Source organism: Pseudorca crassidens, chromosome 4 (assembly GCF_039906515.1).
Source record: "Pseudorca crassidens isolate mPseCra1 chromosome 4, mPseCra1.hap1, whole genome shotgun sequence".
Classification (NCBI taxonomy): Eukaryota; Metazoa; Chordata; class Mammalia; order Artiodactyla; family Delphinidae; genus Pseudorca; species Pseudorca crassidens.
The window spans coordinates 20,005,447-20,032,984 of NC_090299.1; the positions used below are offsets into that span (position 1 = coordinate 20,005,447).

At 36.9% G+C, this 27,538-nt stretch overlaps 2 long non-coding RNA genes across 3 annotated transcripts in view; one reads left to right on the forward strand and one right to left on the reverse strand.

The window, feature by feature from the left end:
• The window catches only part of LOC137223444 (uncharacterized), a 118,509-nt gene extending 110,522 nt beyond the window's left edge, over positions 1-7,987 (forward strand). Inside the window, exon 3 of the long non-coding RNA XR_010942879.1 lies at positions 7,534-7,987. This is a non-coding gene — a long non-coding RNA (uncharacterized lncRNA). The remainder of the gene's footprint in view (positions 1-7,533) is intronic.
• LOC137223443 (uncharacterized) overlaps positions 1-27,538 on the reverse strand; it is a 174,355-nt gene that overhangs the window by 63,686 nt on the left and 83,131 nt on the right. The gene's annotated exons all lie outside the window — the stretch shown is intronic.

Below are 27,538 nucleotides of genomic sequence, written 5' to 3' on the forward strand. Positions count from 1 at the left end.
CACCAGATGGACTTAAATGATATTTATAGGACATTCCATCTGAAAGCAGCAGAATACATGTTCTTCTCAAGTGCACATGGAAAATTCTCCAGGATAGAGGACATGCTGGACCACAAAGAACCCCTTGGTAAATTTAGGAATATTGAAATCATATCAAGCTACTTTTCCGACCACAATGCTGTGAGATTAGAAATCAACTACAGGAAGGAAAACTGTAAAAACACAAACACCTGGTGGTTAAACAATCAATGGATCACCAAAGAAATAATACCCAGAGACAAATGAAAACAAAAACACAAAAATCAGAAACCTATGGGATGCAGGAAAAGCAGATATAAGAGGGAAGTCTATAGCAATATAATCTTACATTAAGAAACAAGAAAAAATGCTGGAACCTACCAAAAAAGTTACCTTATACCCAAAGACAAAGAAGAAGACACAAAAAGATGGTAGGAGGAGCACAATCACTATAAAATCAAATCCCATACCTATCAGGTGGGTGACCCACAAACTGAATAATTATACCACAGAAGTTCTCCCACAGGAGTGAAAGTCTTGAGCCACACATGAGGCTTCCCAGCCTGGGGGTATGGCAAATGGAGGAGGAGCCTGCAGAGAATATGGCTTTGAAGGCCAGCAGGGTTTGATCACAGGAACTCCACAGGACTGGGGGAAACATGAACTCCACTCTTGGAGGGTGCACATAAGATCTTGTGTGCACCAGGACCCAGGGAAAAAGCAGTGACCTCATAAGAGAATGAGCCAGACTTAGCTGCTAGTATTGGAGGGTCTCCTGTGGAGGCAAGGGGCAGCTGTGGCTCACTGCAGGGACAAGGACACTGGCAGCAGCAGCTCTGGTGAGTACTCATTGGTGTGAGCCCTCCTGGAGGCCACCATTTCCACCACAAGACTTAGCCCCACCCAAGAGCCTGAGACTCCAGTACTGAGATGCCTCAAGCCAGACAAACAACAGGGCACAATCAGCAGACAGGCTGCTTAAAGTCTTCCTGAGCATGGCCCTGCCAAACAGAGTTGCAAGACCCAGCACCACCCATCAACAAGCAGGAACCAAGCTTTCCCAAGAGTAAGACTGTACAAACCTTGTAAACAGTTTCATCCACCAGAGTGCAGACAGAAGAAGCAAGAAGAACTACAACCCTGCAGCCTCTGGAATGGAAACTGCAATCACAGAATGTTAGACAAAATGACACAACAGAGCAATATGTCCCAGAAGAAGAAACAAGAGAAAACCTCAGAAGAACAAATAAGTGAAGTGGAGATAGGCAATCTACTGGAAAAAATAATTCAGAGATTCAGAGTAATAACAGTTAAGATGATCCAAGATCTTGGAAAAAGAATGCAGGTACAGATTGAGAAGATACAAGAAGTTTTAAACAAAGACCTAGAAGAACTATAGAACAAAAAAATAGAGATGAACATACAATACTGGAAATAAAAAATACACTAGAAGTAACTAAGATAGATAGAAGAAAGAACAAGTGACCTGGAAAACAGAATGGTGGCAATCACTGCCACAGAACAGAATAAAGAAAAAAATTAAAAGAAATGAAGAGAGTATAAGAGATATCTGGGACAACATTAAATGCATCAACATTCACATTATAGGGGTCCCAGAAGGAGAAGAAAGGACCTCAGAAAATGTTTGAAGAGATAATAGCCAAAAACTCCCCTAACATGGGAAGGGAAACAGTCACCCTAGTCTAGGAAGCACAGAGTCCCAGGTAGGATAAACCCAAGGATGAACACACTGAGACACATAGTAATCAAACTGACAAAAATTAAAGACAAAGAAAAAATGTTAAAAGCAACAAGGGAAAAGCAACAAATAATATACAAGGGAACTCCAGTAAGGTTATCAGCTGAATTCTCAGAAGAAACTCTGCAGACCAAAAGGGATGGGCACAGTATATTTAAAGAAGTAATGAAATGGAAGAATCTACATCCAAGCATACTCTACCCAGCAAGGCTCTTATTCAGATTTGATGGAGAAATCAAAAGTTTTACAGACAAGCAAAAGCGAAGAGAATTTAGCACCACCAGTAGCTTTGCAAGAAATGCTAAAGGAACTTCTCTAAGCAGAAAAGAAAAGGCCACTACTAGAAACAGGAAAATTATGAATGGAAAAGCTCACTGGTAAAGGCAAACATGAAGTAAATGTAGGAAATTATCTGTACACAAATATGATATCAAAACCAGCAACTGTGGGGCTTCCCTGGTGGCACAGTGGTTGAGAGTCCGCCTGCCAATGCAGGGGACACAGGTTCATGCCCTGGCCCAGGAAGATCCCACATGCTGCAGAGTGGCTGGGCCCATGAGCCATGGCCACTGAGCCTGCACGTCTGGAGCCTGTGCTCCACAACAGGAGAGGCCACAACAGTGAGAGGCCTGCGTACCGAAAAAACAAAACAAAAACAAAAACAAAAACAAGCAATTGTGAGAAGAGGAGAGCACAAGTGCAGGATATTGGAAATGCATTCGACATTAAAAGACCAGCAACTTAAAATAATCTTGCTTATATATAGAGTATTATATCAAATCCTCATGTTAACCACAACTGAAAATCTACAAGAGATACACACACAGAAAAGAAAAAAGGAATCCAAACACAACACTAAAGTTAGTCATCAAATCACAAGACAAGACAACAAAAGAGGAAGGGAAGAAAAAAGACCTACAAAAATAAATCCAAAACAATTGAGAAAATAGCAATAGGAATATACATATCAATAATTACCTTAAATGAAAATGGATTAAATGCTCCAACCAAAAGACATAGACTGGCTGAATGGATATGAAAACAAGATGCATATATATGCTGTCTACAAGAGACCCACTTCAGATCTAGGGACACATACAGACTGAAAGTGAGGGGATGGAAAAAGGTACTCAATGTGAATGAAATTAAAAGAAAACTGGAGTAGCAGTACTCAAATCAGACAAAATAGACTTTAAAATAAAGACCGTTACAAGAGTCAAAGAAGGACACTACATAATGATCAAGGGATCAATCCAAGAAGATACACCAACTGTAAATATATATGCATCCAACATAGGAACACCCCGATATATAAGGCAAATATTAACAGTCATACATGGAGAAATCAACAGTAACACAATAATTGTGGGGGGTTTTAATACCCCACTTTCATCAATGGACAGATCTTTGAGATAGAAAATCAGTAAGGAAACACAGGCCTTAAATGACACATTAGACCAGATAGACTTAATTGATATTTATAGAGCCTTCCACCCAAAAGCAGCAGAATACACATTCTTCTCAAGTGCACATAGAACATTCTCCAGGATTGACCACATGCTGGACCACAAAGTAAGACTCAGTAAATTTAAGATAGCAAGAAAAAAACTGTAAAACTGGGGGCTTCCCTGGTGGTGCAGTGGTTGAGAGTCCGCCTGCCAATGCAGGGGACACGGGTTCATGCCCCGGTCCGGGAAGATCCCACATGCTACAGAGCAGCTGGGCTCGTGAGCCATGGTTGCTGAGCCTGTGTGTCCGGAGCCTGTGCTCCGCAATGGGAGAGGCCACAACAGTGAGAGGTCTGCATACCGCTAAAAAGAAAAACAAAACAAAACTGTAAAACTCACAAACACAAGGAGGCTAAAAAATATGCTACTAAAAAACCAGTGGATCACTGAAGAAATCAAAGAGGAAATGAAATATACCTAGAGAAAAATGAAAATGAAAACCTGATCCAAAACCTATGGGGTGCAGCAAAAGCAGTCCTAAGAGAGAAGTTTATAGTAATAAAATCTTACCCCAGAAAACAAGAAAAAATAAATAACCTAGACTTAGACCTAAAGGAACTAGAGAAAGAAAAACAAATAAAACCTAAAGTCAGTAGAAGGAAAGAAATCCAAAAATTTAGAGCAGAAATAAATGAAACAGAAATGAAGAAAGAAATAAAAAAGGTCAATGAAACTAAAAGCTGGTTCTTTGAAAAGATAAACAAAATGAGTAAACCTTTAGTCAGACTCATCAAGAAAAAAATGGGAGAAAAGATGTTAGAAAAAAGAAAAGAAAAAAGAAAAAAATGGGAGAGGGATCAAATCAATAAAATTAGAAATGAAAAAGGAGATGTTACAATGCACACCACAGAAATACAAAGGATCTTAAGAGACTACTACAAGCAACCATATGCCAATAAAATAGCCTCGAAGAGACGGACAAATTCTTAGAAAGGAACAATCTCCCAAGACTGAACTAGGAAGAAATAGAAAATATGAACAAACCAATCACAAGTACTGTAATTGAACCTGTGATTTTAAAAATTCCAACAAACAAAAGTCCAGGACCAGATGTCTTCACACAGACACAGGTGAATTCTATCAAACATTTAGAGGTGAGTTAATACTTATCCTTCTGAAATCATTTCAAAAAATTGCAGAGGCTGAAAAACTCCCGATCTCATTCTGTGAGCCCACCATGATGCCAAAACCATCACCCTGATGCCAAAACCAGACAAAGATACCACACACACAAAAATTACAGGTCAATATCACTGATGAATACAAACGCAAAAATCCTAAACAAAATATTAGTAAACTGACTCCAACAATACATTAAAAGGGTCAAGTAGGATTTATCCCAGGGATGCAAGGATTTTTTAATATCAGCAAATCAATCAGTGTGTTACACCATATTAACAAAGTGAAGAATAGAAAGCATATGATCATCTCAATAGATGCAGAAAAAGATTTTGACAAAATTCAATGGCCAATTATAATAAAAACTCTCCAGAAAGTGGGCACAGAGTGAACCTACCTCAGCATGATAAAGGCATATATGACAAATCCACAGCTAACATCACGCTCAATGGTGAAAAGCTGAAAGCATTTCCTTTAAGATCAGGAACAAGATAAGAGGTTCACTCTTGCCACTTTTATTCAACATAGTTTTGGAAGTCCTAGCCATGGCAAGCAGAGGTGAAAAAGAAATAAAAGGAATCCAAATGGAAGAGAAGATGTAAAACTGTCACTGTTTGCAGATGACTTGATACTATACATAGAGAATCTTCAAGATGCTATCAGAAAACTACTAGAGCTCATCAATGAATTCTGTAAAGTTGTAAGATACAAAATTAACACACAGAAATCTCTTGCATTTCCAAACAGTCACAACAAAATATCAAAATGAGACATTACAGAAACAATCTCATTTACCATCACATCAAAAAGAATAAAATGTCTAGGAATAAACCTACGTAAGGAAGCAAAAGGCCTGTACACTGAAAAGTATAAGATGCTGATGAAACAAATCAAAGATGACACAAACAGATGGAGATATACCATGTTCTTGGATTACAAGAATCAATATTGTCAAAATGACTCTACTACCCAGGGAAATCTACAGATTCAATGCAATCCCTATCAAATTACCAATGACATTTGCCACAGAACTAGAACAAACAATCTTAAAATTTGTATGAAGACATAAAAGACCCCCAATAGTCAAAGCAATCTTGAGGAAGAAAAACAGAGCTGGAGGAATCAGGCTCACTGACTTCAGACTATACTACAAATCCACAGTCATGAAAACAGTATGGTACTGGCATAAAAAGAAAAATATAGTTCAGTGGAACAGGATAGAAATCCCAGAAATAAACCCACGCTCCTATGCTCAATTAATCTATGACAAAGGATGCAAGACTATACAATGGAGGAAAGAGAAGTCTCCTTGATAAATGGTACTGGGAAAACTGGACAGCTACAAGTAAAATGAAATAATAACATTCTTTAACACCATACACAAAAATAAACTCAAAATGTATGAAAGACAGTGTAAGACGACACTATAAAACTCTTAGAGGAAGAGATAAGCACAACACTCTTTGACATAAATTGCAGGAATATCTTTTTCAAGCCACCTTCTAGAGTAATGGAAATAAAAACAAAAATAAGCAAATGGGACATAATTAAACTCAAAAACTTTTGCACAGCAAAGGAAACCATTAAAAAAATGAAAATACAACACACAGAATTGGAGAAAATATTTGCAAACTATGCTACCGACAAAGGATTAGTCTCCAAAATTTACAAACAGCTCATGTGGCTCAATATCAAAACAAACAATCCAATCAAAAAATGGGCAGAAGACCTAGATAGACATTTCTCCAAAGAAGACATACAGATGGCCAACAGGCACCTGAAAAGGTGCTCAACATCGCTAATTATTAGAGAAATGCACATCAAAACTACCATGAGATATCACCTCATACCAGTCAGAATGGCCATCATCAAAAAATCTTCAAACAATAAATGCTGGAGAGGGTGTGGAGAAAAGGGAACCCTTCCACACTTGGTAGGAATGTAAATTGGTACAGCCACAATGGAGAACAGGAAGGAAAGTTCCTTAAAAAAGTAAATAAAGAGCTAACATACAATCCAGCAATGCCACTCCTGGGCATATATCCAGGGAAAAAGATGCTTTGAAAGGATATATGCACCCCAATGTTCATTGCAGCACTGTTTACAATAGCCAAGACATGGAAGCAACCTAAATGTCCATCAACAGAGGAATGGATAAAGAAGATGTGGTACATAATCAGCCATAAAAAGAATGAAATATTGCCATTTGCAGCAACATGGATGGACCTACAGAATACTAAGTGAAGTAAGTCCAACAGAGAAAGACAAATATTATATCACTAATATAAAAACAATACAAATGAAATTTATATATAAAACAGAAACAGACTCACAGACATAGAAAACAAACTTATGGTTACCTAAGGGGAAAGGGTGGGCGAGAGGGGTAAATTAGGGGTATGAGGTTTACAGATACAAACTACTATACATAAAATAGATAAGCAACAAGGATTTACTGTATAGCAGAGAGAACTATATTCAACATCTTATAATAACATACAATGGAAAATAATCTGAAAAATATATATATAACTGAATTACATTGCAGTACATCCGAAAATAACCAAATATCGTACGTAAATCAACTATACTTCAATTAGAAAAAGGAATACTCTCACCAGCAAAGTTGTCCTTCAGAATTGAAGTAGAGATAAAGAGTTTTCCAGACAAGCAAAGCTAAAGGAGTTTATCACCACTAAACTAGCCATACAACAAAGGTTAAAAGGACTGCTTTAAGCTGAAATGAAAGGGTGCTGATTAGTAACAGGAAAACATATGAAAGCATAAATCTCACTGGTTAAGATAATCATATAGTAAAATTCAAAATAATCTTATATTGTAAAGGTGGTGAGTTAATCACCTATAGAGCTAGTATGAAGGTTAATAAACAATAGTAGTAAAAATAACTAACATAAATAATTGTTAACACAGAAGAAGACGTAAATTGTGACATCAAAAAAATAAAATGTGGAGGACAGGAGTAAAAATGTAGAGCTTTAGAATGACTTAAATTTAAGTTATCATCAACTTAAAATACACTGTTATAAGATGCTTTAAGTAAGCCTCCTCTAAGATCAGGAACAAGACAAGGATGCTCATTCTCACAACTTTTTTTTTTTTTTTTTGCAGTATGCGGACCTCTCACTGTTGTGGCCTCTCCCATTGTGGAGCACAGGCTCCGGACGTGCAGGCTCAGTGGCCATGGCTCATGTGCCCAGCTGCTCTGCAGCATGTGGGATCTTCCCGGACCGGGGCACGAACCCGTGTCCCCTGCATCAGCAGGCGGACTCTCAACCACCGCGCCACCAGGGAAGCCCTCACAACTTTTATTCATCCTGGTATTGGAAATTTTAGCTAGAGCAATTAGGCAAGAAAGAGAAATAAAAGGTATCCAAATCAGAAGGGAAGAAGTAAAATTTCACTATTTGCAGATGACATATTATTTATAGAAAATCCTAAAGACTCCACCAGAAAACTGTTTGAACTAATTAATGAATTCAACAACGTTGCAGGATACAAAATCAGTATCTGAAAATTGTTGCATTTTTCTATGCTAACAACAAATATTAGAATAAGAAATTAAGAAAACCATCCATTTACAACTGAATCAGAAAAATAAAATGCCTAGGAATAAATTTAACCAGGTGGGTGAAAGACCTGTACCCTGAAAAATATGTGACATTTATGAAAGTAACTGAAAAAGGTACAGACAAATTGAAATATATTTTGTGCTCATGGATTGGAAGAAGTAATGTTGTTAAAATACCTGTATTACTGAAGCAATCTCCAGATTCAATGCAATCCTTATCAAAATTCCAATGGCATTTTTTTTTACAGAAAGAACAAAAAAATTCTAAAATTTGTATGAGACCACAAAGGACCACAAATAGCCAAAGCAATCCTGAGAAAGAACAAAGTTGGATGCATCATGCTCCCTGATTTCAAACTATATTACAAAGCTATAGTAATCAATATAGTGTTGTATTGGCATAAAACAGACATATAGATCAATCGAACAAAATAAGGAGCCCAGAAATAAACCCATGTATATATGGTCAAATAGATCATGACAAAGAAACCAAGAATATACAATGGGAAAGAATGGTCTCCTCAATAAATGGTGTAGGGAAAACTGTACAGCCACATGCAAAAGAATGAAATGGACCACTACCTTACGCCATACTAACTAACAAACTACTAAGTACTAACTACAAAATAATACTACTAACAAACTAACTACTAACACATAAAAACTCAAATGGATTAAAGAATTGAATGTAAGGCCTGAAATCATAACACTCCTAGAAGAGAAACCGTAAACAAAATGAAAAGACAATCCATGGAATCGGAGAAAATATTTGCAAATGATGTGACTGACAAGGAATTAATTTCCAAAATATACAAACAAGTCAAACAGTTTAATATATATATAAAAAATCCAATCAAAAAATGGGCAGAAGACTCAATAGACATTTCTCCAAAGAAGACATACAGATAGCCAACAGGCACACAAAAAGATGCTCAACATGGATAATTTTTAGAGAAATGCAAATCAAAACCACAATGAGGTATCATCTCACGCCAATCAGCATGGACATCATCAAAAAGCCTACAAATAATAAACGCTGGAGAGGGTGTGGAAAAAAGGGAGCCCCCCTTCACTGTTGGTAGGAATGTAAATTGGTGTAGCCACTATGGAGAACAGTATTGAGGTTGCTTAAAAAACTAAAGCTCGAACTACCGTATGATCCTGCAATCCCATTCCTGGGCATATATCCAGAAAAGACAAAAACTTCTAAGTCAAAACAATATATGCATTCCAATGTTCATAGCAACACTATTTACAATAGCCAAGACATGGAAGCAACCTAAATGTCCATTGACAGATGAATGGATAAAGAAGATGTGGTGTGTGTATACACACACACACATATATATTTATATAATAGAATATTATTCAGCCGTAAAAAAGAATGAAATAATGCTATTTGCAGCAACATGGTGGACCTATCATACTAAGTAAAGTCAGAGGAAGAAAAATATAATATGATATCACTTATATGTGGAATCTAAAAAACATGATACAAACGAACTTATTTACAAAACAGAAATAGACTCACAAACATAGAAAACCAACTTATGGTTACCAAAGGGGAAAGCAGGGGCAGTGAGGGGAGGGATAAATTAGGCATTTGGGATTAACATATACACACTACTACATATAAAATAGATAACCAACAAGGACATACTGTATAGCACAGGGAACATATTCAATATTTTATAATAACCTATAATGGAAATGAATCTGAAAAAAGAATACATATATTCATATATATATATATAACTGAATAACTTTAAAAAGAAAACTCCTAGAAGAAAACATAAGTGGTAAGCTCCTTGGCATCATTCTTGCCAAGTGGGACTATATCAAACTAAAAAACTTCTGCACTGTATCAACTAAATGAAAAGGCAGTCTATTGAATGGGAGGAAATATTTGCAAATCATATGTCTCACAAGGGGCTAAATTCCAAAATATTAAAATCTCATACAACTCAATAGCAAAAAAACCTCCAAACAATCTGATTAAAAAGTGGGCAGAGGCTCTGGATAGACATTTTTCCAAAGATGACATACAGCTAACCAACTGGTACATGAAAAGATGCTCAACGTCACTAATCATCAGAGAAATGTGAATCAAAACCACTATGAAATATTACCTCACACCTGTTAGAATGACATTATCAGAAAGAAATAATTATTGGCAAAGATGTGGTAAAATGGGAACGTTTGTGCACTGTTAGTGGGAATGTAAATTGGTGCAGCCCCTGTGGAAAACAATGTGAAGGTTCTTCAAAAAAATTAAAACATAACTACCATATAATCCAGCAATTCCACTTCCAGTCATTTATCTGAGGAAAATGATAACGCTCTCTCAAAAAAGATATATGCACTCCCACATTTTAAAATACATCTCTATTAGAGTATAATTGCTTCGCAATACTATGTTGTACAACAAAGCAAATCAGCCATATGCATACATATATCCCCATATCCCCTCCCTCTTGATCCTCCCTCCCACCCTCCCTAACCCACCCCTCTAGGTGGTCACAAAGCACCGAGCTGATCTCCCTGTGCTATGCGGCTGCTTCCCACTAGCTATCTATTTTACATTTGGTAGTGTATATATGTCGACGCTACTCTCACTTTGCCCCAGCTTCCCCCTCCCCCCTGCATCCTCAAGTCCATTCTCTACGTCTACGTCATGTAGATCTCCACATTTTTTACAGTATTATTTACAACAGCCAAGACATGAAAGCAACCTTAGTGTCCATTGATGGATGAATAGATTCATTCATATAAATTAATATAAATATATATAGTATATATACACACTATATATATCAAATACATACACACACATATATACAATGGTGTTGTATTCCACCATAAAAAATGAAATCATGAATTTGTGGCCACAGGGGTGGACCTTGAGGGTATTATGCCAAGTGTAGTAAGTCAGACAGAGAAAGACAGAAACTGTATGATCGCACTTATATGTGTAGAATCCAAAACAAATGAAAACAAATCTGAGCTTATGGACACAGAGAACAGTTGTTGGTTACCAGAGGTGAGGGGTGGGAGGTGGGTAAAATGCGTGAAACAGCAAAGGTACAAACTTTTATTATAAAATAAATTATGAGGATGTAATATACAGCATGGTGACTATAGTTAATCATACCCTATTTTATATTTGAAAGTTGCTGAGAGAGTAGGTCATAAAAGTTCTAATCACAAGAAAAAGCACTATGTCTAGTGGTAGAGGTTAACTAGTCTTATTGTGGTGATTAACTTGCAATATATACAAATATTGAATCAGTATGTTGTACACCTGAAACGAAAAGAATGTATGTCAACTATATCCCAAAAAGTCAATGTTAGCTAATATTTATATTATTCTTTGCAGATATTATTTCTTTTGCTTTTCAGGTACATTTATGATCTTTTCTTTGTCTTGGTGTTCAATTTCATTATGATTTGTCTAGGTTTGGATTTACTTCTATTTATCTTTTTAAAAGTTTGTTTTTCTTCCATATCCTATGAATTCATATCTTTACATCTTTATTTTTATAATTCTCAGCTATAATCTCTTCAAATATTGTCTCTTCCTCATTCTCTATTGTATCTTTCTGACACCCCAATTATATGACACTCCAATTTTAAAGATGTTAGAACTTATCATTATAAATTAAACGTCTTTTAAACTCTAATATTTTCTAAGCCCTCTCTTCTCTGAGCTAATAATTTTGTTTCTAGTTTCATAATTCTTTCTTCAGCTGTGCCTAATCTGTTCTTTATCACCTGAGATTATATTTTTAACTTTTTTTTTCCACTCCTAGGGGTTTGATTTTTTTCAAAGCTTGTCTCCATTTTTGTTGGTGATTTATTTTCTTGATGAGCATTTGAGTATCTCTTTTACTTCTTTATACATTTAAACACTTCTATTATTTTTTGTTTTCTGGCCAATAATTCTAATATCTGAAGTCTTGGGTGGGTGTTGGAGGAGGTAATCAAGAGGACATGACCTCCAGTTGGCTCTCAAACTGGACACAGCAGTCAGAGGCTTTTCACCTCTCTCCCTGTGCTTGGAATGTACACTGTCCCCCGTTCCCACAATGGGAACCATTTTCAAGGATGCAGCCTTGAGAGAACAACGTGTTATTGAGACTTTCTGGATGGCATGTGTGACTGACCTTCTACATAAACTTTCAAAATTTGGGGGGGGGGGTCAGTGCAGAGATCTCCTTGTCTTGCAGCTGCTCAAGAGAAGCTTCATATGGACGTTCCCTGCCCTCTGTGTATGGGGACCAGTTTCACATTTCATCTGGGATGCTCTTGAAGCAATTGCAAACTAACTGTGGGGGACAGGAATCTCTGCTGGCTGTTGTTTCTGCTGTTTCTTGTTTATGGAATCTTGAAAGGATTGAGGTATGTCCCTTCAGAAAGACAAATATCATATGATATCACTTATATGTGGAATCTAAAAAATATGATACAAATTAACTTATTTACAAAACAGAAATAGACTCACAGATTTCAAAAACAAAATTCTGATTACCAAAGGGGAAAAATGGTGGGGAGGGATAACTTAGGAGTTTGGGATTAACATATACACACTAGTGTATATAAAATAGATAATCAACAAGGACCTACTGTATAGCACAGGGAACTTTATATTCTGTAATAACCTATTGGGAAAAGAATCTGAAAAAGAATGGATATATGTATATGTATCCACTGAATCATTGAATTACTTTGTGGTACACCTGAAGCTAACACAATATTGTAAATCAACTATACTCCAGTATAAAAAAATTTTTAATAATTTAAAATTAGGCTAAGAAACCTACTAGAGCGTATCACTAATATAAATCAAGAACAAAGAAACATAGCAAAGTCTCAAGCACAAATATTAGGTATAAAAACATAATACTTGAAGTAAAAGACCTAATACGTAGGCTGGATAGCAGAATGGATATGACTGAGGAACAAATTATTAAATTGGAAGATCTGATAGAGGAAATATCCCTGAAGGAGAGAACAAAGACAAGGGATTTTTTTTCATTTAGAAAGACTAATACTCAGATAATGGGAATTTTAGAAAGAAGGAGAAATAAAATTGAACTCATGAAAAAAAAGCTTTCTTGGAATTAGAAAAAAAGATGAAGACCTCAGATTGAAGACGTCACAGAATGACAAAGAAGATGATAAGGGCAGAGCCACATGTAGGCAAATGGTAGTAAAATTTAACATCAAGACAAATTCCAAAAGCTGATAAAGAGAAGATTACATACAAAGGAATGAGTATTAAATTTCCATCAGATTTCCAACAACAACACAATGAAAGGAAAAGAAGAAATATACCTGTAATAACCCAGAATGAAAAGTCTAGAAAATAATATAATGAGAATTGGGAAATAGGGGAGACAAAAGGATATGAGATTAAACTATTATTTTTGCCTTATGCTATCAGTATATATATCAACATTTCTTTTTAGATATAAGAAAGGATATAAAAGAAATGAAAATGGGAGACTATTGGGAGATAGTCTATTGGGAGATAGATATGGGAGAAATATGTCCATTCTTAATTAATGCTTCTCTCCTTAAAGCAACAAAACACAGTGAGGTTTCCTTCCCTCTCATTCTTCTAAGTTAGTCCTGTAAGCTTGCAAGGACAGTGAAATGAGAATGAAAGTGACATGTGTCACTTCCAGACAAACACATTTCATTTCTGTGAGAAACTGCAATTTCCTTTCCCCAGCCTCAGTAACTGACGAAGTCTATGTTGAGATGGAGTCTTGGTAAGCCTGGGAACCTGAGTGCCTATGATGAGCAGAGCCCTACTATCAAATCTTGTTAGTAGCAAATAAACTCTGTATGCAGCAAATGAGGTCTTGGAATTGATTGTTATGGCATTGTAACTGAGCCTCTGCTTACTGACAAAGATGTATGCGTATATTTCTAAGACATTTCTCACTTATTTATTGCTATTCCTTAAGGGCTTATCTGAGAAAAGAAATTGTAAAGTCTTGCCAGATCCTCTCCCTAGTTACCTGACTTCAGAGACTGACTGATGGACTGTTGGGTTATGTCTAGCAACACTTCAGATGCCTTCCCAAAGAGTATGTGAGTCCTCCCCGAGCTAAGGAGTGCTAATAAACCTCTACTTTTAATAACTAAAGTGCAAAAATGATTGCTTTTGTGCTTAGAAACATGATATCATGTGCTTTATGATATCCAATTGGTCTTTGAAAGAGGTCCTCCGAAGAGCTGTATGGCAGGGCCCTCTAGAGGGAACCCTGAACAAGAAACAGGGAACTGGGCTATTTCCAGACTGAAGAAGTACAAAAGGTGGGACAGGAAGCATTCTTGGGAACAGTTGACCAGGTAAATATTGAAAAGAATGACCACCAGAAGATTCTGTTGCTGGTGAGATTACTTGTGCTAAGAGAAGCTGCTGAGAGATATTGCTGGAAACATCAAGCTAGAGCTGTGCTTCTCAAACTTGAATGTGCAGGTGAATCACCTGGGAATCTTGTTAAAATACAGACTAATTCAGTACCTCTGGGCTGGGGTGGGGCAGGATTGAACACTTCTAACAATCTCCCAAGTAATGCCAAGGCTACTGGTCCTCGTTCTGCACTTTTAGGAGCTAGTGTAATTGTTCTCGCTCATGACTGCACATTCAAGTCAGTTGGAGAGCTGTAAAAATGATAATGTCACCTCTAGATATTCTGATTTAATTAGTCTGGAAGTGGCCTAGTATCAGGAGCTTTAGAGGCTCCCCAGGGGATTTGAATGTGCAACCAAAGTTAAGAACCAATGAGAGAAACCTTTGGGCTCCTTCCAGTGGGCATAATATCAAGGACATAGTTGACCCCACCCAAGATATTGTTGACCCTATAATTCTTTCTCACAAGAGTCCTCAACCAACTACTGGCATCCATAGAGGAGAGGAGAGATTCCTAGCACTTTAGAAACAATGATAATTACAGTTAGGAATAACATTTCCTGAGCACTTATTATATGCCAACAAATTTACAAATTACATTAATTTTCCCATTTACTCATTACCAAATGTTATAGGGTAGGTACCATTACCTATTTAATAGATGAAAAAATTGGGGTTTAGAGAGACCAAGTAACTTGCCTGAAGCCACCTAGCAATTAAATTATGAATCTAGAAATAGTACCAGGCAAACTAATGCCAGAGGCCATATGTTTAATCACCATACTGCTCAGTGCTTTGCAGTAAGAAAAAAATGCATAATCATTTTCTCTATCAAACTCCATGGAGACGAGCCCATAAACTGTAAGTGGGAACTTAAATGATCTATAGAGAAACTCTAAATACAAACCAGGCCACTGTTTGAAAAAATAAGAAATTTCACATATTAAGCACCTATCATGACCCAAAGGTTTATCCTTGTAAGGAATATGTGTAATTTAGCCTCCCTCCAGACACTTCCTCCCTGTCTCTCCACCTCGTTCTATATGACTTTTCTAGAATCATCTGTTCTTAGTTACATGGGGAAAACATACACCTGTGTGAGAATGGGTTATAGGCCACTTTTCCAGGTTTACCTTGTTCCTACCAGTCTCAGGTATCTGTTCATTGTATAGCTTCTCCCTGCCTAGAACTTCTCATTATGCTGTTTGGGGCATCTGGTGAGCCCTGAGGGACAGTAGAGGAAAGGGCACACCACCCTTTACTTAGGAAGGCACAGTGTTTACTGCTCCTCCATTAATTTTCAGAGTACCAATGCCCAACACAGGGCTGGACAAGAAACGGACTTTATCGGATAACTACTGAAGAATAACTAGAGAAAACTGCAACACAGGGGAAAACAACATTTGATGCTAAATATTGGGTTGGCCAAAAAGTTCATTCAGCATATTGCAGAATTTAACCAAGAGCCTCCTCTGCTGAGATGCTGCCACCATTCCTGAGAAGACCGAGCTATACTGTTTTATTTGACAATGCTGCTTTTCTTGCTAGTACCCTGGCTTTGAGGCTACAGCTTGGGGAGACAAGACACATCAAACAGTCTCTGTGCTGTCATCATTGAAAGATGATATACTTTAATTTTACTAGGAGGCTGTATGGCTTTTTTTCAGAGAGACAATGATTGAAGCTTCTTCCTATTATTTAATACCTCTAGGACCTTGGACAACTTACTTATCCTTTCCACTTTCATATACAAAAGTGTGTTAATAATTTTACCTAATCAAGAGGAAAATGTCATCAGAATCACCAAATAATATGTCCTTTGCATGTTTCCCTCCCCAACAACAATTTATCATACAACCACAGACAAAAGTGTCTTCCTGGAAGTTTTGGGATCCAGGTAGGAAACAGTGAAACCCAAGTGCAGTCCAAGAACAGAGAGAGCCATTTTGTTAAGTAGGCTCATACCAAGGTAGCTGACTCACTGACCATGGTCCCAGCTATAGAAACAGAAACAGCTCTCTACCCATGGGAAACTTGGCTATAGCTCTGTTTGCCTTGGTCCTGTCACCAGCATCATATACCAAGGGACCCAAGAGGAGTCACGCCCACTCTGTATCTGTTAATAGACGTACAGTCCTTGGTCCCAGATGTGGAAACTGAAGTGACCTGTGAACCAACTCCAGCCCCTCTTGGCTATAGTCTGGGAGACCCAGAGGTAAGCCCACCAAACTTGGTTAGACTGTAGATACTAAAAGAGCCTTGTAAATGAGTAAAGGCCATTTAGATAAGATAACTAACATCATGCTCACTGGTGAAAAGCTGAAAGGTTTTCTTGTAAAATCAGGAAGAAGACAGGGATGCCCACTGTTACCACTTGTATTAAACATAGTATCAGAAGTCCTAGCCAGAGCAATTAGGCAAGAAAAGAAATAAAAAGCATCCAAATCAGAAAGAAAGAAGTAAAATTGTATCTGTTTGCAAGTGACATGATCTTATGTATAGGAAACTCTAAAGACTCCACCAAAAAACTTTTAGATTAAATGAAGTCAGTAAAGTTGCAGGATACAAAATCAACATACACAAAATCAGTTGCTTTTCTATACATAATAAAATAACTGAGAAATAAATAAAAAATCCCACTTACAATAGAATCATAAACAGCAAAGTAAGTACTCATACATTCTGGGAAAAAATAGCAATGTAGGAGATCCCAACTTCCCCATCCTCCCACCATGATCAGTGATTAGACAGCTATCCACAAAGAAAAACAGCTTCCAGAGACCCCTAGATTCCACTTAGGAAGTTTTAGCAATACCATGGAACAAAAAAAACAGAGTAATTGCACGAGAAGAAAAGAAAGAAAACTTCATTTTGCCTGCATTATACTATCCCCCAAGTTGGCATCATGCAGCACCAAGAAGAAACTTCCCAGCTAGAAAGAATTCCTTTCACCAAGAAAGGAAGAGTGGGGTGAGTCACTAGCTTCTGTAGCCTTTCCTAGCACATCATTAATGTCTAGCTTTGGTTTTACCCCACCCAGATAAACAAAGAGAGCTGGCCAGGAACAAGAAAGAAAAGCAGAGGCTATCATTAGCAAACACATAGGAAGAGTGATTATGGTTCACAAAGACCTGCTCTGCAGACAAACTAGCAGCTTCCTCAACTGGCAGTCAAGGGTCAGCTACGTAGATCTTACCAGTTGCCCCATAGGTATTTATGTTTGCTAATGCCAACCTTACCTCAGTGCCTCCCTACCCCTTCCCTACCCCGTATTCTCTCTCTCAGCCTTCACACAACCACTAGAGCCCAGGTTCACAATGACAGCCATCCAAGCTCTCTGTGCCTGTGCAAGTATAAAATATCAGATACCCGGGTCCTTCCCTGTCCCCCACCAGAGCCTAAGAGGTATGCTGGCAGCTAACTTAGCCTTCTCCAGCTGCATGAGTGCAAGAAAACATCATAGTGTTTCTATATTCCTTATCCCCACCAGCATGTCCACACTTGGGGCTAGTCCCTTAAGCTGTGCATTGCATGCCACTGGCCTGATGCCCAAAATTGGCCTCCACTGCAGCGTGAGTGCACACAGGAGAAAGTATGCAGCCATGAGTGAACACATCAACAGCCAGGGCCCCCACAGGAGCTTGTGGAATTGCAGATACACAGGGCCAACTATAAATTTATATGCAGATTTTTAACTGCACAGTGGGTCAGTACCTCTAACCCCTGCATTGTACAACGGTCAACCATATAGGTGCAAAAATTCTTAAATGTTAAAATTCTAAAATATTAACAAACCAAAGTTAATAGAACATTAAAAGAATCATTCACCATAATCAAGTGGATTTTATTCCTAGGATGCAAGGATGGTGTAACATCCAAAAAATTGATCAGTGTGATAAATCACATTGACAAAATGAAAGATAAAAATTATTTGATCATCTCAATAGATGCAGAAAAAGCATCTGACCAAGTACAAAATCCTTTCATTATAAAAACCCTCAACAAAATGGGTATAGAAAAAAATACCTCCACAAAATAAAGGCCATGTATGACAAACTCACAGCCTAGATTATATTCAGTGGTAAAATGTTGAAAACTTCTCCTCTTAGATCAGGAACAAGATAAGGGTGCCCACTCTCACCACCCCTACTTAACACAGTACTGGAAACCTTAGCCAGATAAATTGGGAAAGAAAAAGAAATAAAAGGCTTCCAAACAGGAGAGGAAGAAGAAGCAAAATTGTCTTTTTTTGCAGATGATATGATCTTACATATAGAAAATCCCAAAGTCTGCACAAAACACTGCTAGAACTAATCAACAAATTCAGTAGGGTTTCAGGATACAAAAGCAACATATAGAAAAACACCTGAATATATATAACAATAATATATTCAACAATCAATAAAATGTCTGAAAAAAGAAAGAAATACTCCCAGCCACAATAGCATCAAAAACAATAAAATACTTAGGAATAAATCTAACCAAGGAGGTGAAATTCTTTGAACTGAAAACCACAAGACTTCAATGGAAGAAACTGAGGACGCAAACAAATGGAAAGATATCTTGTGTTCATGGACTGGAGGAATTAAGGTTGTTAGCATGTCCATACCACCCAAAGCCATCTATAGATTCAATGTACTTCCAGTGGCATTTTTCACAGAAATAGAAAAAAAAATCCTAAAATTGTACGGGGACACAAAAGACCCCAAATAGCCAAAGCAATCCTAAGAAAGAAAACAAAGCTGGAGGCATCACACTTCCTGATTTCAAACTATACTACAAAGCTATTATAGTCAAAACAGTATGGTACTGTTTGGAACAGAGTTAAGAGCCCAGAAATGAACCCCTTCATATACAGTCAACTAATATTTGACAAGGGAGCCAAGGATGTTCAGTGGAGAAATGTCTCTTCAATAAATGATATTGGGAAAACTGGATAACCACATGCAGAAGAATGATATCGGCCCCCTACCTTTCTCCACTCACAAAAATGAACTCAAACTGGAATAAATACTTAAATTTAAGACCTGAAACCATGGAAGTCCTAGAAGAAAAGAGAAAATCTCCTTGCATTGGTCTTAGCAGTGATTTACTGAATGTGACAGCACTATCAACAAAGCAAAACCAATAAGTGGGACTACGTTAAACTGAAAAGCTTTTACACATAAAACAATCAATGAAATGAAAAGGCAACCTATAGAATGGGAGAACATATTTGTAAATTATATATATGATAAGGTAATATCCAAAATATATAAAAAACTCACAATTGAATAACAAAAAACTAACAATTCAGTTGTTAAAAAAATGAGCAGAGGAACTGGATAGATAGTTTTCCAAGGAAGAGGTAAAAAATGGCCAACATGTGCATGTATAGGTGTTCAACATCACTAATCACTAGGTAAATACAAATCAAAACACAATGAGATATCACCTAACACCAGTTAGAATGCCTCTCATTAAAAAGACAAGAGATAGCAAGTATTGGTGAGGGTGTGCAGAAAAGGGAACCCTCTTGCACTGTTGGTGGAAATGTAAATTGGTATAGCCACTATGGACAAGAATATGGAGGTCCTCAAAAAATTAAAAATAGAACTACAGTATGACCCAGCAATCCCACTTCTGCATATATATCCAAAGAAATTGAAATCAAGATCTTGTAGAGATATCTGCACTTCCATGTTCATTGAAGCATTATTCACAATAGAAAAGCCATGGAAACAATATGTGTCCTTCAACAGATGATTATATAAAGAGGATACACACACACACATACACACACACACCTTGAGGGCATTATGTTAAGTGAAATAAGTCAGAGAAAGACAAATACTGTATGATATCACTTATATGTAGAATCTAAAAAAGACAAACTCACAGAAACAATAGAGTGGTGGTTACATGAGGTTAGCATATGGTGGAAATGGGGAGATATTCATCGAAGTGTGCAAACCTCCAGTTATAAGATTAATAAATTTGGGGATCCAAGGTACAGCATGGTGATTATAACTAATAATACTGTACCATATACTATGTTGCTAAGAGAGTAAATCTTAAATGTTATCACAACAGAAAAGAAATGGTAATTATATGATGGGATGGAAGTGGTATCTAATAATATGGTGGTAATCATTTTGCAATCTATAAATGTACCAAGTAAATGTGTAAACTTACACAATGCTATATGTTAGTTATATGTCAATAAAGCTTGAGGAAAAACAGTAAAATACTTAGGAATAAATTTAACCAAGGAGTGAAAGATCTCTACACTGAAAACTATTAGACATTGATGAAAAAAATTAAAGAAGACACAAATAAATGAAAAGATAGCTCAAATTCATGGATCAAAAGAATATTGTTAAGATGCCCATACCACCTAAAGTCATCTATAGAATGAAATTTCTATCAAAATTCCAATGGCACTTTTTGCAGAAATAGAAATAACAATCCTAAAACTCATAAGAAACCACAAAAGACCCTGAATAGCCTAAGTAATTTTGAACAAGAAGAACAAAGCTGGAGGCATCACACTTTCTGATTTCAAACTGTACTACAATGATTTAGTAATCAATAAGTATGTTAATGTCATAAAAATAGACACATAGCCCCATGGAATAGAGAGCTCAGAAATAAATCCAAACATATATGGTCAACTAATATTCCACCAAAAATTACTCAATGGCAAAAGATAAAGTTTTCAATACATGGTTTTGGGAAAAATGGATATTAACATGCAGACCCCTATCTCACACCACTCACAAAAATAAACTCAAAATGGATTAAACACTTAAACGTAAGACTTGAAACCATGAAACACCTAGAGAAAACAGTGTAAAATCTGCTTAACATTGGTCTTGGAGCAATGTTTTGGATATGACACCAAAAAAACAAGAAACAAAACAAAAATTAACCAACTACTGCATTAGTTTGATGTTTGAGGGACTACGTCAAATAAAACACTTTTTCATAGCAAAAGAAGCAATCAACAAAATGAAAAGGTAACCAACATATTGGGAGAAAGTATTTGTAAACAATATATCAGATAAGGGATTAATAATAAAAAAATAAGGAATTCATACAACTCAATAGGAAAAAAATCCAATTAAAAAATATGCAGAGTCTGGAGACAAGATGGCTAAGAAGAAGGACTTGAGCTCCCCTCTCTCATGAAAACACCAAAAGTACAGCTAACTGCTGAACGACTATCAACAAAAAATACCAGAGCCTACCAAAAAAGATATTCTACATCCAAAGACAAAGAAGAAGCCATGAGACAGCAGGAAGTGACAATTCACAATAAAATCAAATCCCATACCTGATGGGTGGGTGAAGCACAAACTGGAAAATAATTATATCACAGAGGTTCTCCCACAGGAGTGTGAGTTATGAGCCCCACATCAGGCAAAAAGGTGAAAGCATTTCCTCTAACATCAGGAAGACAAGGATGTCCACTCCCAGCACTTTTATTCAACATAGTTTTGGAAGTCCTAGCCACAGCATGCAGAGAATAAAAAAAAAAAAAAAGGAATCCAAACTGGAAAAGAAGAAGTAAAACTGTCACTGTTTGCAGATGACATGATACTATACATAGAAAATCCTAATGATGCTCCCAGAAAACTACTAGAGCTCACAAATGAATCTGGTAACATTGCAAGATTTAAAATTAATACACAGAAATCTCTTGCATTTGTATACACTAAAAACAAAAGATCAGAAAGACAATTTAAATTAAAAAATCCCATTTACCACTGCATTAAATAAAATAAAATACTTAGGAATAAACCTACCTAAGGAGGCAAAAGAACTGTACTCCAAAAACTGTAACTTGCTGATGAAAGAAATCAAAGACAACATAAACAGATGGAAAGATATACCATGTTCTCAGACTGGAAGAATCAATACTGTTAAAATGCCCACATTCCCCAAGGCAATCTAGAGATTCAAAGCAATCACTATCAAATTATCAATGGCATTTTTCACACAACTAGAACAAAATTTTTTTTTAATTTGTATGGAAACACAAAAGACCCTGAATAGCCAAAGCAATGTTAAGAAAGAAAAATGGAGCAGGAGGAATCAGACTCCCTGACTTCAGACTACACTACAAAGCTACTTTAATCAAAAGAGTATGGTACAGGCACAAAGATAGAGTTATAGTCCAATAGAACAGAAGAGAGAGCCCAGTAATAAACCCACATACCTATGGTCAATTAATCTACAACAAAGGAGGCAAGAATATACAATGGAGGAAAGACAGTCTCTTCAACAAATGATGCTGGGAAAAACTGGACAGGTACATGTAAAAGAATGAAATTAGAACATTTTCTAACACCATACACAAAATAAACTCAAAATAGATTAAAGACCTAAATGTAAGACTGGATACTATAAAACTCTTAGAGGAAAACATAAGCAGAACACTCTTTGACATAAATTGCAGAAATATCTTTTGGATCCACCTCCTGGAGTAATGAAAATAAAAACAAAAATAAACAAATGGGACCTAATGAAACTTAAAATCTTTTGCATAGCAAAGGAAAACATAAACAAAACAAAAAGATAACGCACAGAATGCGAGAAAATATTTGCAAACAATGCAACTGACAAGGGCTTAATCTCCAAAATTTAAAACAGCACATGAAGCTCAATATCATAAAAACAAACAACCCAATCGGAAAATGGACAGAAGACCTAAATAGATATTTGTCCAAAGAAGACATACAGAGGGCCAAGATCACAGGAAAAAATCCTCAACATCACTAATTATTAGAGAAACACAAATCAAAACTACAATGATTAAAAAAAAAAAAAAACTACAATGAGATATTACCTCACACCAGTCAGAATGGCTATCATCAAAAAGTCTACAAACAATAAATGCAGGAGAGGGTGTGGAGTAAAAGGAACACTCCTACATGGTTGATAGGAATATAAATTGGTACAGTCACTATGGAGAACAGTATGAAGATTCCTTTAAAAACTAAGAATAAAGCTACCAAGTGATCCTTCAGTCCACCTCCTGGGCATATATCTGGAGAAAACCACAATTCAAAAAGAAATGTGTGGGGGGACCTTCAAGATGGTGCAGGAGTAAGATGTGGAGATCACCATCCTCCCCACAAATACATCAAAAATACATCTACATGTAGAATAACTCCTACAGAACACCTACTGAATGCTGGAAGAAGACCTCAGACTTCCCAAAAGGAGTGAGCCAGAGCCCCGTAATAAGCCGCTGCTTTAACCCCATCCTGTCTGGGTGGGAACAGAGGGCTGAGGGCGACCTACAAGCAGAGGTGGGGCCAAAACCAAAGCTGAACCCCAGGAGCTGTGCAAACAAAAAAGAGAAAGGGAAGTTTCTCTGAGGAGCTCAGGAGCATAGGATTAAATCCCCACAACCAATGTGAGGTACCCTGCATCTGTGGAATACCTGAATAGACAATGAATTATCCCAAAATTGAGGTGGTGGACTTTAGGAGAAACTGTAGACATGGGGTTTGCTGTCTGTGACTGAGTTGTTTCTGATTTTTATATATATCTTAGTATAGTTTTTAGCACTTGTTATCATTGATGGATTTGTTTATTGGTTTGGTTGCTCTCTCTTTTTAAAAAATTATTACTTTTTACTTTAATAATTGTTAAAAAAATTATTTTAATAATTTTTAAAAATTCTTATTTATTTACTATTATATTTTTCTTTCTTTTTTTCCTCATTTTTCATCTGAGCCATGCGGCTGACAGGGTCTTTGTGCTCCGGCCTGGTGTCAGGACTGAGCCTCTGAGGTGAAAGAGCTGAGTTCAGGACACTGGACCACCGGAGACCTCCCAGCCCCACATAATATCAGTTGGCAAAGAGCTCTACCCAAAACCTCCATCTCAATGCTACACCCAATGCCAAACAACTGGCAAGACAGGAACACAACCCCACCCATTAGCAGAGAGGCTGACTAAAATCACACTAAGTTCACAGACATCCCAAAACACACCACTTTTCTGCCCACCAGAAAGACACGATCCAGCCCCACCCACCAGAACACGGCCACCAGTCCCCTCCACCAGGAAGCCTACACAACCCACGGAACCACCTTGGCCACTGGGGGCAGACACCAAAAACAATGGGAACTATGTACCTGCAGCCTGCGAAAAGGAGACCCCAAACACAGTTACTTAAACAAAATGAGAAGACAGAAAATATGCAGCAGATGAAGGATCAAGGTAAAAACCCAACAGACCAAACAAATGATGAGGAAATAGGTAGTCTACCTGAAAAAGAATTCAGAATAATCGTAGTAAAGATATCCAAAATCTTAGAAATAGAATGGAGAAAATATAAGAAACGTTTAAAAAGGACCGAGAAGAACTAAAGAACAAACAAACAATGATGAACAACACAATAAATGAAATTTAAAATTCTCTAGAAGGAATCAATAGCAGAATAACTGAGGCAGAAGAACAGATAAGTGACCTGGAAGATAAAATAGTGGAAATAACTACCATGAAGCAGAAAAAAAGAAAAAAGAATGAAAAGAATTGAGGACAGTCTCGGAGACCTCTGGCACAACATTAAACACACAAACATTGAAATTATAGGGGTTCCAGAAGAAGAGAAAAAAAAAGGGTCTGAGAAAATATTTGAAGAGATTAGGGAAAACGTCCCTAACATGGGCAAAGAAATAGTCAGTCAAGTCCAGGAGTGCAGAGAGTCCCATACAGGATAAATCCAAGTAAAAACACACCAAGACACATATTAATCAAACTATCAAAAATTAAATACAAAGAAAAAATATTAAAAGCAGCAAGGGAAAAGCAACAAATAACATACAAGGGAATTGCCATAAGGTTAACAGCTGATCTTTCAGCAGAAACTCTGCAAGGCAGAAGGGAGTAGCAGGACATATTTAAAGTGATGAAAGGGAAAAACCTATAACCAAGGTAACTCTACCAAGCAAGGATCACATTCAGATTTGACAGAGAAGCAAAAGTAACACACAAGAAAAAGTTAAGATAATTCAGCTCCACCAAACCAGCTTTACACCAAATGCAAAAGCAACTTCTCTAGGCAGGAAACACAAGAGAAGGAAAAGACCTACAATAACAAACCCAAAACAATTAAGAAAATAGTAATAGGAACACACATATCGAAATTTACCTGAAATGTAAATGGATTTTATGCTCCAACCAAAACACATAGACTGACTGAATTGATACAAAAAGAAGGCCCATATATATACTGTCTACAAGAGACCCATCTCAGATCTATGGACACATACAGACTGAAAGTGAGGGGATGGAAAAAGATATTCCATGCAAATGGAAATCAAAAGAAAGCTGAAGTAGCAATTCTCATATCAGACAAAATAGGCTTTAAAATAAAGACTATTATAAGAGACAAAGGAGGACACTACATAATGATCAAGGGATCAAGGGATCAAGGGATCAATCCAAGATTGATCAAGGGATCAATCCAAGAAGATATAACAATTGCAAATATTTATGCAACCAACATAGGAACACCTCAATACATAAGGCAAATGCTAACAGCCATAAAAAGGGAAATTGACAGGAACGCAATCATAGTAGGGGACTTGAGCACCCCACTTTCACCAATGGACAGATCATCCAAAATGAAAATAAATATGGAAACACAACCTTTAAATGACACATTAAACAAATTTCACAATTTGTATGGAAACACAAAAGACCCCAAATAGCCAAACAATCTTTTGAAAGAAAAATGGAACTGGAGGAACCAGGCTATACTACAAAGCTACAGTAATCAAGACAGTATGGTACCGGCACCAAAACAGAAATATAGATCAATGGAACAGGATAGAAAGCCCAGAGATAAATCCACGCACATATGGTCACCTTATCTTTGATAAAGGGGGAAAGAATATACAATGGAGAAAAAACAGCCTCTTCAATAAGTGGTGCTGGGAAAACTGTACAGCTACATGTAAAATAATGAAATTAGAACACTCCCTAACATAATATACAAAAACAAACTCAAAATGGATTAAAGACCTAAATGTAAGGCCAGACACTATAATACTCTTAGAGGAAAGCATAGGAACAACACTCTTTGACATAAATCACAGCAAGATCCTTTTTGACCCACCTCCTAGAGAAATGGAAATAAAAGCAAAAGTAAACAAATGGGACCTAATGAAATTTAAAAGCTTTTGTACAGCAAAGGAAACCATAAACAAGATGAAAAGACAACCCTCAGAATGGGAAAAAATATTTGCAAATGAAGCAACTGATAAAGGCTTAATCTCCAAAATATACAAGCAGTTCATGCAGCTCAATATCAAAAAAACAAACAACCCAATCCAAAAATGGGCAGAAAAGCTAAATAGACATTTCTCCAAAGAAGATATACAGATGGCCAATAAACACATGAAAGGATGCTCAACATCACTAATCATTAGAGAAATGCAAATCAAAACTACAATGAAGTATCACCTCACACCAGTCAGAATGGCCATCATCAAAAAATCTACAAACAATAAATGCTGGAGAGGGTGTGGAGAAAAGGCAACACTCTTGCACTGTTGGTGGGAATGTAAATTGATACAGCCACTATGGAGAACAGTATGGAGGTTCCTTAAAAAGCCAAAAATAGAATTACCATATGACCCAGCAATCCCACTACTGGGCATATACCCTGAGAAAACCATACTTCAAAAGGAGTCATGTACCACAATGTTCACCGCAGCACGACTTACAATGGCCAGGACATGGAAGCAACCTAAGTGTCCTTCGACAGATGAATGGATAAAGAAGATGTGGCATGTATATACAATGGAATATTACTCAGCCATAAAAGAAATGAAACTGAGTTATTTTGTAGTGAGGTGGATGCACCTAGAGTCTGTCATACGGAGTGAAGTAAGTCAGAAAGAGAAAAGCAAATACCATATGGTAACACATATATATGGAATCTAAATTTTAAAAAAAAGGTTCTGAAGAACATAGGAGCAGGGCAGGAATAAAGACTCAGATGTAGAGAATGGACTTGAGGACACAGGGAGGGGGAAGGGTAAGCTGGGATGAAGTGAGAGAGTGGCATGGACATATATACACTACCAAATGTAAAATTGATAGCTAGTGGGAAGTAG